The following is a 14169-nucleotide window of genomic DNA, read 5'->3' on the forward strand; positions in this document are numbered from 1 at the left end:
GTCCAAGGAGGGCCCAAAACCCAAGCTAGGCTTTGAGAATACAAATCCATAAGATCCATGTTGTATCCATAAGAATTTCCATCATAAATAACATTACATTACTAAAGAGTTTTTGGCACAGTCTGTGCAGTGGCGGGGGCTTAAGGTACATTACCTGAGCCCTGAAACAACTATCCCCTTTTATTTGAATCTGGACCCTTTGTTGCTGTCTGGGGTCTTTTTAGGTTAGATAACTTGTGCCTTAGTTAAAATCTGCTTTAGGTCAGGGAAATTTTATTTGATTTTCTGCAGCTCTTTTGCTTTAAACCTTTTATGAATATTGCTATGTACTGTGTTAGACTGGCCCACCAGGATACTAGGAAAACTCCCGGTGAGCCCAGGTGTAAGTGGGCCCTCCTGCTATTGACCATTTGGCCTGTTTCATGGTCATTCCCTATTTCTGAATGGGAACAAAGAGGAGAAATAAATGGAAAAATAGATGCTAGCATGTAAATAAAAGAGACTAGGAGAATAAAGAGGTTGAGTGAGGAAAGGAGGAAAAATGGTTTGGAAAGTGGGCCTCTGGTCTAAGGTTTAAGGCCCCCATTAACTTATAACCAGGTCACACAAACACAAAAAAATTAATCCACTATTTGTTTCAAGAATATCTAGTAAAGCAAATAAGTGTTCACCCAAAGCTTACTGTCTAAATGATGTTCAAAATAAGCACCTAGGAGGATCTATTAAAGCAAAAATAGATTATCCTCAAATTGTAACTAACTGGCCTTTAGTTTGGGCCCCAAGGGGAACCAATCAGACAGTATGAGAACCACTGTTAAACATGAACACATTAAAAGTCAGCACATAGGTCAGCACTGCATGGTTTCTTTCGGAAAGCAAAGCAAGTATCTAGGGATATCGCTCTGCAAATCTGCCAAACATTGGAATATCAACTTGGATAAGATAACTTGGATAAGATAAACAGTGAGCTCTGAAGCTTAACTTATTTAGCAACATGGCAGCCCTTAGAGTATATCTGTTTGAAAGGTTGTATGTTACATGGTTGTGCACGGAGGAAATGCTGTATTTAACAAAAAAAGACACAATTTAGGCATCTTAGGTCAACTGAGGTAGAAAAAAATCAGCATTATTAAAATGATCATTGGCATAATAAACACTAAAAGACAAATAATACACTGCAGATCAGAAGCATTTTTTAACATTTACTAGAGGATGCTGTGTGTGTGATGTCCATTTAATTATGAGGACTCAATAAGTTATTGGTACTTCCAAAACATTCTTTATCCTTTCTGGTCATTGTTCTTATCACCCAGAAATGTGTTGAACGACGCCAGCTTGTATCTGCCTTTACAATGTTCTAACTTTCACACTTGTGATAATGCCAACCAATCGTAAAGAAATCTTCCCAAACACATTCTTTCCAATGATTTGTTATCATAGAACCTGAAGGTATTTAATATGTGAGGGATTAGGCACTGGTTTTTATAATAATGCCTTAACTCATCACATGCAAACACATTTAACCACATGATTACATGCTGATAAATGTTTTTAATGGTGCGAGGTCTATATCGTGAATCCAGCGAGAGCCAAAACCAGTGCCAAGAATATGACAATTACATTATGTGGCGTTTCCCGTTAATGTTTAGCTAAAATTTCCTTGTGTACCAGAGTGATTGGCGAGAGACAAATATATTTCACTGGATAAAGTTGCAAAGTAAACATTGCGAAAATAATAAAAGGAGGAGAAAGAAAATTATGGTCAGTCAGCAATACAGATGGAGTGCCCAGGATCTCTTAAAAGGCACGTAATAGTGAGTCATTTGCATGGGGACTCTGAATGCTGTGGGCTACCATGGTAACCATCATGACAAGTTTAGCTGTTGATTGCTCCATTTATATAAATAATTTCTTCACCTATCTGTATGCATAATGTGCAGGATTTATTATTCAGTAAAATAAGAGAATTACTCAGTGGGCCTGAATACTTTCAGACAAAGAACAGTATATAAATATATATATATATACACATATATGTACACACAAAAGAATACCTACAGGTCTTTAATTAGAGTTCAATGGTAGAGTAGTTAATAAATAAACTAATAACTGGCACAGGTAGTAAAATTTATCCATGCTGTATAGGTTGTAAAAACTGAACAACCAGGTAACTATGTGATCTGGGTACAATGAATTAAATGAATAGTAGGTAGAAATAGTAGGTTCAACTTCAAGTGGCAGTGGAATTGTGAACTTAAAGAGGATGTAGCCTGCCCATGTTGGTCAATATTATAGTATAATGGTGCTGTCTGCCATGAAAAATATCCTTGTCATCATGACATCATTTCTATTCTGCTGCCAGATATAAAGTGCACATTATTTAGATTATTAATTAGTTAATTAAACAATCTAGGTGTATTTTTTCCATTAATTTAGCCTTTTTTGTACTGATACCTACTGTTTCTGATGCATTCCAGCCCAATATGAGGGAGCCTGCAATACTGAGGGCTAAATATCTGATTTCAAATACTTGCATTTTGTCTTATTTTTCACAAAATAGTGGCAATATTTAGATAAGACTCCTTTCTTAAGAAGTATTTGCAGAGCTTTTCTTGTATTTACCCAGAATTCAATTGAGACTTTTTATGTTTAATAGCACTGATAGCACTGCTGTTATAGCTGTTCAGGTAGATGTAAATATATTGCACATTGTATATGAAACACAATATTAAGAATGCTGCCAGCTCATTATCCTACTATATAGGTAACTGGTATGCAGATATGTCCTAAATTAAAAGGTTAATAGAGTATATAATAACAATACCTCTTTTGGAAATATTTAACACTGGCAGTTCTAAGGAAAAAAGAAAGAATATGTACTTACCAAAAATGTACATGTCATCAGCAAGTCAGGAGCTGCAGTGCATATAAGGATCATTAGCTGCCGCATTCTTTCGAATCAATCATGCAAGTGTTTAGAATGAACCAACCGATTCTACAAACACAGAATGTGACCTGTTGAAATTGTTCTAAGGCAGTGTAGTTATTTAATGGTGAATTTAAATCAATTTGTTTTGTCACATAAAGAACTGAAAATATTTCAAAAATAGAGTGCAAGGTGTGAAGATATATTGAAATGGAATCCAACAACTGATAACTGCTTAAAAATATGGAAGAGCAGTCCTTGCAAAAAGTATGTGAAATTCATTTGAACATGAACGTACTTGGGCTCATTTATGCAGATGAAGACTTATTCGCTGTCCTGGATATTTTTGGGGCTATGACTGAATGACTGATCAAATAGTATTTTCATATATCTGAAACCTTATTATTAGGTAAAGGAGAGGCCTCAGAACATAATGGACCTCAGAAAGGGGCTTTAACCAAAAAACACCTCTGCTCAGGCACAGACTGGCAATCTGTGGATTTGGCAAATAGCAGTGGGGCTGCTGTAAGATGCCATAGATTTGGGCCGAGGTACTGGAAATGCTAGGGCTTATTTGGGTCTCAGTCCAGACCTAGTTTGGCCTCTGTGTGCTTAAAATTCTAGGGCGGGCCTATTTTGAATCCCAGTCCGGGCTTGCAAGGTTCTGCTCTAAGATGACAATTCTGTACCTGAACCTTTCTAAACATAAGGTTCACATATTGCCAATTATACCAATTAATTCTCCTTTTCAGACATACAAAACTATATAATACTCTAAACCTGCTCTAGTAGTGATTTACATATGGGCAGTAAATTGTAAGATGGCTCACGATATCCAAAAGAAACATCATATTTTCAACGTAGCAACAAATATCTAGCCAGGAAAATATATCCCAAGATAAGGGTCATAGAGACTAGAAATGTACTTCTAGGCATAAGATGTCTTCCATTAATATAACTATGAGTTTAAGGTGTACTTCATTTTATAGCAGTTATTACTGTATAGATAAAATGTGATTTGCACATAAAATGCTGCATTTTTGCTGCACATTGGTATTCCTTCTATTACTCCACCCCTCCAGCTTCAGTCGCCAATTACATGCACATAATGACACCATCTGCTGCTTACACCCACTTCTCTGGTGTTTCAAGAATCATGGAACAAGCTAAAAAGCTTTCAAATATCACTCAAGTGAACAATTTCAGCAGTGTGTAATTTCATGAAGTAGTGTTCACTTTTATGCACTATGACATGGCAGAGCCATTGGAACAATTCTGTAACTGTAGAAAAATGACTAAACGTACTGCAATAATGAGCATTATATTTGACTATTTTATAGATAATAACATATGACAGATATTTTTTGGATATAAACCAATGCATACTGATTGTTTTGCCGTTAAGCAGTAAGTTAAGCTCTCTTATGACCTGGGCTCACCAAACAAAGCTAAGTAAAAACAATCCCTTTCTATTAATGAAAGTGAAGCTGACAGGTCCTAATCAATACGCTCATTTTACAAGGGGTGGAAGGATGCATGCACAGGAACATGGAAACAATACTTCCTTTGTTCCTTCTTTCTTTCCCCATGGTCTCATTCACTTGGATCATGCTAGGGGGTTGCCACAACAGCAACCGGAGAACCACAGGTTAAAGATTTCCTTCTGAACATGTTTATAGAGAATCCGACTTCAAATGTTTTTTTATATGACATTGTACATATTAAGTGTGTGGTTATTGGATTTATTATCCATAAACCAAAAAACTCTAAAATATGGAAATGCCATTTCCTGTAGTATTCCTATGTAAAGAAAGAATTTTTCACTTTTAATTGACTTGAGGTTTCATTTATGGCTGCAGACAGTAAACAAAGTGCACACATTTCCAGTGTATGGCAAACGAGTGACTTCTTTGCCCGATTCTTTAGGCATAAATGCGCTGCACCTAAGGACGCAGGTTTCAGAGGGAACCATGGAGATACCAATTCAGAACAGAAGGCAGGAAGAGCAGAGCAGCACTAAGCGCAACTATATGGAAGTACAAGGAGCGCATTTTGACTCAGTTAATAAAGGTGGTTTTAGTTGCAACTGACTGCAGGTAAAGCAGATAAAGTTCCCCACTGCACTTGTAGACATAAAACAAACCCTTTGGTTTTTCTGTGTAATAATAAGACAATAGCTTATACTTGAGGTTGCCAAGATAGAATAAAGCCATGTGTATGGCAAATACAATCCCACTGGGTTTTTTTCTTTTCAAAAAAGAGATTGAATTGCTGGAAATCCTTCTGATCAGATGTTTAATATATCTGTCCCTTGGTATTCCACATCACAAAAATCACATTTTGTAAATTTGTAGAAAAAACCCAAGGTCACAAATATTCCAGGTAAGAGTTTCCATACCTGTACTATGTTTGAGGATAATGAATTACAAGCTACATGCAGGTGCAAAAGAGGAGACAGTGAGGACCATATACTGGCATGCAGTATACACATATTAAGGCTGATAGACAAATCTGGGTTACTTGTGCCACCGTGACCAGCTCTACGGGTGCTGCTATGACCAGATCCATGGGCACCACTTTGACCAGTGTAACATGTCATAATATAAATTTATATATGTATATATATTAGAGTAGATTAGTTGCTTCATAGGTTAACGTTAGCACAAGCAAAAGAAATGCAAATTTGTACTGTTCTAAATAAGAACATCATTTACATTGAAGCAGCATTTCCAGTCCATAGATACTCCATTTCTCCACATAGGGAAATTTACCTCTGCATAATGTGATATCCCTTGAATATGTCACTGCTTAATAATGGAGCCAAAGGGCAAACCAAAAAGTGTATTGCACCACATAAGCCAACAAACAACACATGCGTTCTATCCATAGTGATCTGAATGATGGAGCACTTGGTGGACTGGTTAAATACTGTAGTTACATTGTTACATAGGGTTGAAAAAAAACCAGAGTCCATCAAGTTCAACCCTTCCAAGTCAACCCAGCACACACAACCTATACTTACCAATCTATACCAACACATATATAACTATATATATACAAAAATTAATATACTAACTGTAGATATTAGTATCACAGTAGCCTTGGATACTATGCTTGTTCAAGAACTCATCCAGGCCCCTCTTAAGCCTTTAAGAGGGGCCTGGATGAGTTCTTGAACAAGCATTAACAGAATCTGCCATTACAACATCACTAGGAAAGGTATTCCACAACCTCACTGCCCTCACCGTGAAAAACCACCTACACTGCTTCAAATGGAAGCTCCGTTCCTCTAATCTAAAGGGATGGCCTCTTGTGAGTTGATTGTTTTTATGGGAAAAAAGAACACCCCTATAGAACCCCCCTGCCTTAAATTCCCTTTAATGTATTTGTATAGAGTAATCATGTCCCCTTGCAAGCACCTGTTTTCCAGAGAAAACAACCCCAACCTCGACAGTCTAACCTCATAGCTTAAATCTTCCATCCCCTTTACCAGTTTAGTTGCATGTCTCTGCACTCTCTCCAGCTCATTAATATCCTTCTTAACGATTGGAGCCCAAAACTGCACCGCATACTCAAGGTGAGGCCTTACCAGGGACCTATAAAGAGGTAAAATTATGTTTTCATCCCTTGAGTCAATGCCCTTTTTTATACAAGACAGCACTTTATTTGCTTTAGTAGCCACAGAATGACACTGCCTGGAATTAGACAGACAACTTCTTATCTACAGAAACCCAGATCCTTCTCCATTAAGGATACCCCCTGTAAGATTTGAACTATATATAATAATAATAATATATTATTATAATATTACTAATCACCCCTCTTACACCCCAACACACTAACATTTAGTAGATAGTTCGCGTTTATATTATTTCTACCAAAGTGTATAACTTGCACTTGTCCACATTGAACCTCATTTTCCAGTTTGCTACCCAGTTTTCCAATTTTGACAAATCGCTCTGTAAAGTGTCAGCATCCTGCATGGAACTTATAGTTTTGCACAGTTACAGTTGACAATACAAGGGTAAATTTATGGGAGAAAAAAAACGGGCTCAACATTTTTTTTTTACTTTTTCAAGTGAAGGAAACAATTTTTAATTTTTTTAAAAAAAGTTTTGCCCATTGGTTATTATGGTTTTTGCCATCTACCTGAGTGAGGAGATACATGGTTCCTGAAATAAATATATCAATACAAAGTTATAAATAATACAAATTTGATCCAATTGATCCAGTCTGAAGGAAGGAGTTTTTACCCTCTCTGAGGCTTCATATAGAGTTTCTTGCCTTTCCATTCCACAGTGATTTTTTTATATTGTGCCATACAAGGAAACATTTTTATACTGATTACGAATCCTTAACTATCATGTATATTTGGAAACACATTTCTGTACATGAGAGCTGCTGTTTTACTTGCTTTGTCATAGGTATTCTCTACAGACTGTAAAACCATTTTATATTGATGGCTACTAAAGGTACAGGTTAATAAAAAAGAATGGAGCATGTTTCAGCTATGCATGCAATATAGAAACTGATGCTGATTTGATTTTTGTAAAATAGCCTAGATCAAAGTTCATCTCTCATAACGGTATATTCCAACATCTCTGTAAGGCAGCCAGCACTCTTGTTTCAAGCCTAGGCTACCACTGCTTACATATAAGTGTAATGAATTCATGAATCTTTTGATAAATGGTATACAAATACTTCTATATTATAAACTATTCTAAATTTACATCTGTTAAACTAAGTAAGCAAAACCAGCAATGGTATCCAGATGCTATTGTTTCTGTTATTCTCTGGAATGACAACTATATGGGTATCTGTACCCCCAAAAGGATATATGAAGTCAGGAGACAGCATGCAATGCTTCCTATGAACTTGGTGTGTGGGAATCCTTGGCACTATGCCTCAAAGTCGTTAGACTCAAAAGGGATGTTTTAAAAATCTTTTTACATTTTTGCTTGAGAAGAGTATTTTTGTGAATGTGAAGGCTTCTTATGAGTGTAAAACACACAACTATACAACAATCGTATAGAGAGTGTTAGCAAAATAACAATTAAACCAGAAGAGATAGCACTAATGCATATGTATATAGTTGTATAATATATTAATGTGGTTAATGAGTATTGCATTACAACAGTTAGTAGTACAGAGAGGGTTCACTGTATAAAACAAGCAAAGGTCTAATGTTCATTATATGCTGTAGCGCCAGCAGAAGTGTCTGATATCTTTTACTAGATATTGGGTCAGCAATAAGGCTTCTCAGTCACTTGGGTAGAAGAGTATCTCCAAGTCTGTAGAGCTCAGCTCAAATTTAATTTGACTTTGTATCATTGCTCCAGTAGGCAAATCTATTTAAATTACATTTAAAAAAAATGTTTTTGTAATTTTTGTTAAAACAAATACTTATCAACACACATACAAACATGTAAAGTACAAAGAACTTTGGCCAACTGTGTCCAGCACTGCATGTTGGGTAAGAAATATAATGGGTGGCAATGCTATGGTTTGTAAATGCCTTTGAATGCCTTAGTCCTAACCAAGTAATCTTTATCTGATAGAAGCAAGAAAGAATAGTTGTTTTACTTCTGGAATATAGCTATCATGTTTATAGCGAACAAAGTGTGTGCCTTCTAAAAACAAAACATGCAAGGTTACTGTCCCATGGGGAGATTAGTTGCCAGCGATTGCATTTCTGCTATTACGGGCGACTAATCTCCCGGAAAAGCCTTTCCACCAGCAATAAAGTAACTCAATCCTGGAAAGGCCTACGCAATGCTTTGTTTTTCTGAAGTTGCATGAAGTTGCAGGAGGAAACTTTGCGTGAGTTTGGAAAAGCAAAGCCCGCAGTAGCAGAGATTTTTTTGCGGGCGACAAATCTCTCCGTGCAAAATTAGCCTAATGGAGTCTAAAGGAGATATAAAAGCAGAGAGAAACAATAAAATTATCGGTTTATATTCCCTGGCACAATACAACTGTATAGATGTCATCAAATTCCATTACAACTGCACATTCATAGGGTGCACAAGATGCAGTAAGCAAAGTGCAATTTTGAGTCATGTTTTGCACTGCTTTTCCTAGAAGTCCAGCATCATTGCGGATGCAAATGGGAAATTCTTTTGATGCAGTTGTGCCGCTACTACTGTGTCTGCTTTGCTCAAATCGAACATGTCTACTTGTGCAATTTTTCACAAATTGGGCATAACTGGTTCTAATATTTTCAAAGTCTGTCACTTCTGGTGTTCGGTGTGAGTGATATGCACACCCTATTCTTTCTGCACAAGTGTACTGTGCCTTTTGATGCAAGGAACTGAGGGAACCCTGGACCTACCAACTGGTCAAGATGTAGTGATATCTCCAGGGTTCCCCTGCATTAATAGCTGCAGCAGTGCTTGATTGGGAACAGAAGGCAGGAAGAACTGAGTGGATCTGAGTTCAGCAATTTTGTTGCAAGTACTTTTAATTAAAGTTGCACACTGAGCTCTTCTATGTGTTGTTTCAAGAGATGATAGTGGCATTGAAAGATGCCATGCATGACTTTCTACCCATCTATAGAATGAAAACAAAAATGATGCAAAATAGACATTTTTCTGCAAACAATCTATTTACAAGTACTGGATATATATGAATGCTAATCAATAATAGTTGAAGCCTTTTCAGTTTTGTATGCAATAGAGAAATCTGGGGGCTAAGAAAAAATCTGACTCCCCTACAAATCTGACATTTTGTTGCCTTAGAACCTCCAGTCATTATATAAAAAAACAATTGAAATTTGATATTATCACTCTCAAATTGCACCCACACAGACACCCACCCTCATTTATATGTTACTGAAAATTAAACTTCTGACATGTTCATCCTTTTAAAGATAACTTTCTATTTTTCCTATTTTGACTTTTAACCTCAAATAACTAATAAGGACAGTTCTTCACTTGCAAACTTTGAAAGTTGTTTTTGAAGCAGGAGAACATCTCGGATTTTTTTCTGCTCTATAAATAAATCTTGGCAAGCAGAAACAACCTTGATTGCACGAGATGAAGTAGAACAAGCAGCAGGCTCTACAGTAGAATAAATGGCATTGTGCCAAGAGCTTCATCAAATGAGTAATGGCTTCCACTTGACAATCAGTAAAGTACCTCTTCTCCCGTGGATTTAGTTCTTAATGATGATTAGAGAGGATGGGCCCCTAAAATTTCCCTGGTAGAAATGACCGCTTATTAATTTCTTTAGCTAGAAAAGCTGAATTTCAAAGCTATTTTACAGCTGCAAAGCCGAGAGAAGTGACATGAAAAACTATTATCTTCACAATTTTTGCAACAAGTACTAAATTTGTCATTGATTAAAAGAGACTTTTCACTTCATTATCTTCTTTTTTTTTTTATTATTTCTATCATCATAGAGTTTATAAGCGTTTCGGATATACAATCCATGAAAGTCAAAAGGTAAGGCAAAATGACCATTAAAAAAAAATTCCTTTCAGCACATTGTAATCTGTACAACAGGCTGTGGTGATGGAGAAGCAAATCACTTTATAGGGTAAAGGGTAAACGTGCAATGTAGAGGGTAAATATTAAATTAATATTGGTATCTGTCACTACCATTTCTAGTTTATTTCTAGAGCTTCTGAAATAATTCATTAAAAATATAATGGAATACATTTTTAAAAAAATCTGATTAATACACAGTCATGGATTTTGGTTGTACTGAATACAAATTGTCTAGTAAAATTTTTAGTCATAAATGATAAATAACATATGACATATTAAACTGTCAATTAAAAAAAAAAAAATGCGATAAACCATGGCTACAAGTGCTCAGTTTTCTCTCTCTCATTTTGGAACAGAAAGTTGAGTAATAAATGGTGAATTGGTTACACTTAAGCTGATAGCTATGCTGCTGATTTAAACCTCATTTTTCCACTGATGTAATATATAAAACACTGTAGTGTGTATGTTGCAATATAAAGGGATGGTAATGCTGTCCCACCCACTTTTTTCTCCTCTATCTCCTTTGCTCTTTATTCTGTTGATCTATATGCTGGTCCTGCATCCTCTATGGTTCATTCTATCTTTATTTGATTTTCTCACTCCATCTTTTTCCATTTCCTCTACTTGGCCCCTATTTTTGTTTCATCTTTGCTTAACTCATTCTGCTTTTATTTCAGTTCTCTTTTTTCCCCCTTAATCTTTTCATCTGCTAATCGTACACCCATTATGATTATATTATTTATTGGAGCTCCTTTTCTCAAATTTGTGACCCCTGTTTCTTACAATGAAAAAGAGAAAACTTTTTCTTTCTTCTTACTTTCAGTTTCCTGCAGCACACAAATAGAATAAGGTTGGTATACACCAGGAATACAAACTTATTCTAAAAGGTTCCAACCATGGTTGTGGAAAGTAGAATACAACATCCTTATGCAGGCGTTATTAAAATGGTGTTACCGAGACCGAGAGAAATAACATATACCTGTGTGTTGAAGTATGTACAGCCTTTGGCTAGATGCATGCTATCTAGTATAGAATAAAAAAACTCCAGGATATGAATTATTTGTAAATGCTTGAAAATAATATATTAATTGGTTCAGGCAAATACAGTTGATTTAGGATTTACGATTCAATAACTGCAGTTGAATAGAGAGTGGTTCTTCAGTTATGCACTCCTGGGTTCCAACATGATCTGTTTCAAGAACACACAAACACCAGAAGGACTGCAAGGTCCTCTAGATGGTGGAAGAAAGGAAGAAATAGATGCGTCGAGGTTGGAGTCAAACGTTATAGTCAAAAACAGGTTAGGATATGCAGATAACATAAATCCATGAGAATATTTAGTGCACTACAAAATATGCACTAAAATTAACCTTACATCGTAAGTACTAATAAATGTCAATTTGCTGGGGGTGACCCAATTGTAAAACAATTAAAATACCTATATTCAATGAATCTAGTAAGAAACATGAGGGGTATACTTCAAAATACTTGAGTAGTCAGTACAGCCACTTGCTTAATTGACTTATATACCCCTTTTACTAAATATTAAAGAATCTTTAGCAGTAGTCACTACCACAATACCATACAACCACTTGTCTTAATCCTAAAAACAATTATTTTAATATTACTAATAATTGTTTTTAGGATTGAGGCGGAGAATGGGGGTTCAATCCCCAATGAAACCAGATGTCCTAGCAGGCTTTTGACAATCTGAGCCAAAGAACTAAACCAACATACAGAGACATTAAGGGGCAAAGTAGAAAGTCTTTATTTTTTTTTATTTCTTTTGAGACAGAACATAGATAGAATAAATTGGATCTAGGACACCACAGGGTAACTAAAGCATGATTTCATAGGGTAGTGGTTGTCATGTCTACTTTTCATGCAGAAGGTCCTAGCTTCAGTTCCCATTGAAACCATATTACAGGGAGCGTTTTACAATTTGAGACACCAAACGAAACCAACATTCATGGAAAAGTTACTACGGACAAAAATCAGTTGTGTATCTCATGTACATGTTTGCCATAGGCCATCTGAATAAACATATTGGGAGGATACAAAATTAAACATATAACTTGGAAGTTTAAATTGCTCAGAACTATGTAGAATAATGAATGGGCAATGAAAAAAAATTCTTTATTTTTTTCATATCTTTTGGCACATTTAACTAGTGACTGGGTGTAGGACATTACAGAACAGGGAAAATGACCAAAGACAAAAGAACTAATATTAATTTCATGTACAACTTTAACCCTGTATTTTACCAGGATAAAGATGCTTAAGAACACTATAGCTTCTTGAATTTTTTTGGCAATTATTTTCCATAGGGCATTTGCATAAATACATTGGGAGGATGCAGAATTAAACAAATAACTTGTTTGGAAAATAAAAGTTCACACCTATTCAGAGAAATGACTGGGCAAAGTAGAAATATTCTTTATTCTTACATACATATCTTGTGGAACAGCTGGGTAAATTAACTAGTTATTAGATCTGGAACATTCAAACAAGCTGTGGCATGGTTTCATAGTGTAGTGGTTATCACATCTGCTTTACACGCAGAAGGTCCTGGGTTCAATCCCCAGTGAAACCATAAGCCAGAGGGAGCTTTTGAAAATATGAGCCTTTAAACTCGACCAATATATAAGGGAAAGTTACTATGGACAAAAATCAAATATGTATGTTATGTACAACTTAAACCCTGTATATTACCATGATAAAGATGGCTGAGAACACTATAACCACATGAATTACTTGGGATTTGTTTGCCATAGGGCATATGTATAAACATATTGGAAGGATACAGAATTAAACATATAACTTTCTTGGAAAAACAAAGAAATGAATCATGAAGTGAAATAATCTATATTTTTATCTTCTGAGGAAATTAACTAGTTATTGTATCTTGGACATAACTGACCAACAGCAGTTAGATTTCATAGTGGTTATCACATTTGGGTTTGATCCCCAGTGAAATCACAAGTCACGAATATTTTGACTGTTTGAGCCACCAAACTAAACTAACATACAAGGGAATATTACCAAGGACAGAAAATAAATATGTATCATATGTAAGTGTTTGCAATAGGACATCTGCATAAATATATTGGGAGGGTACAGAATGAAGCATAACTTGCTTGGAAATAACAGCTCACTACTATGCAGAGAAATTAATGTGCGAAGTAGAAATATTCTTTTTTTCCACGTCATTTGGGACATCTAGGTAAATTAACTAGTTGGATTGGATCTAAGACATTATAGACTAACTGCAGCATGGTTTCATAGTGTAGTGGTTATCACATCTGCTTTACACGCAGAAGGTCCTGGGTTCAATCCCCAGTGAAACCATAAGCCAAAGGGAGCTTTTGAAAATATGAGCCTTTAAACTACACCAATATATAAGGGAAAGTTACTATGGACAAAAATCAAATATGTATGTTATGTACAACTTAAACCCTGTATATTACCATGATAAAGATGGCTGAGAACACTATAACCACATGAATTACTTGGGATTTGTTTGCCATAGGGCATATGTATAAACATATTGGAAGGATACAGAATTAAACATATAACTTTCTTGGAAAAACAAAGAAATGAATCATGAAGTGAAATAATCTATATTTTTACATATTTTTTTGGACTTCTGAGGAAATTAACTAGTTATTGTATCTTGGACATAACTGACCAACAGCAGTTAGATTTCATAGATTTCAATCCCCAGTGGAACCATGTGCCACAGGCAGCTTTTGACAGATC

The 14169-nt window shown here is 35.7% G+C and overlaps 2 non-coding genes across 2 annotated transcripts; both read left to right on the forward strand.

Moving 5' to 3' along the window:
* Positions 1–12930: 12930 nt before the first annotated feature.
* On the forward strand, positions 12931–13003 carry trnav-uac. The gene has a single exon. It is a non-coding gene; the product is annotated as a tRNA-Val (tRNA).
* A 682-nt stretch (positions 13004–13685) lies between these two features.
* On the forward strand, positions 13686–13758 carry trnav-uac. The gene has a single exon. It is a non-coding gene; the product is annotated as a tRNA-Val (tRNA).
* Positions 13759–14169: the final 411 nt, after the last annotated feature.

Source organism: Xenopus tropicalis, chromosome 4, assembly GCF_000004195.4.
Source record: "Xenopus tropicalis strain Nigerian chromosome 4, UCB_Xtro_10.0, whole genome shotgun sequence".
NCBI classification, from domain to species: Eukaryota; Metazoa; Chordata; class Amphibia; order Anura; family Pipidae; genus Xenopus; species Xenopus tropicalis.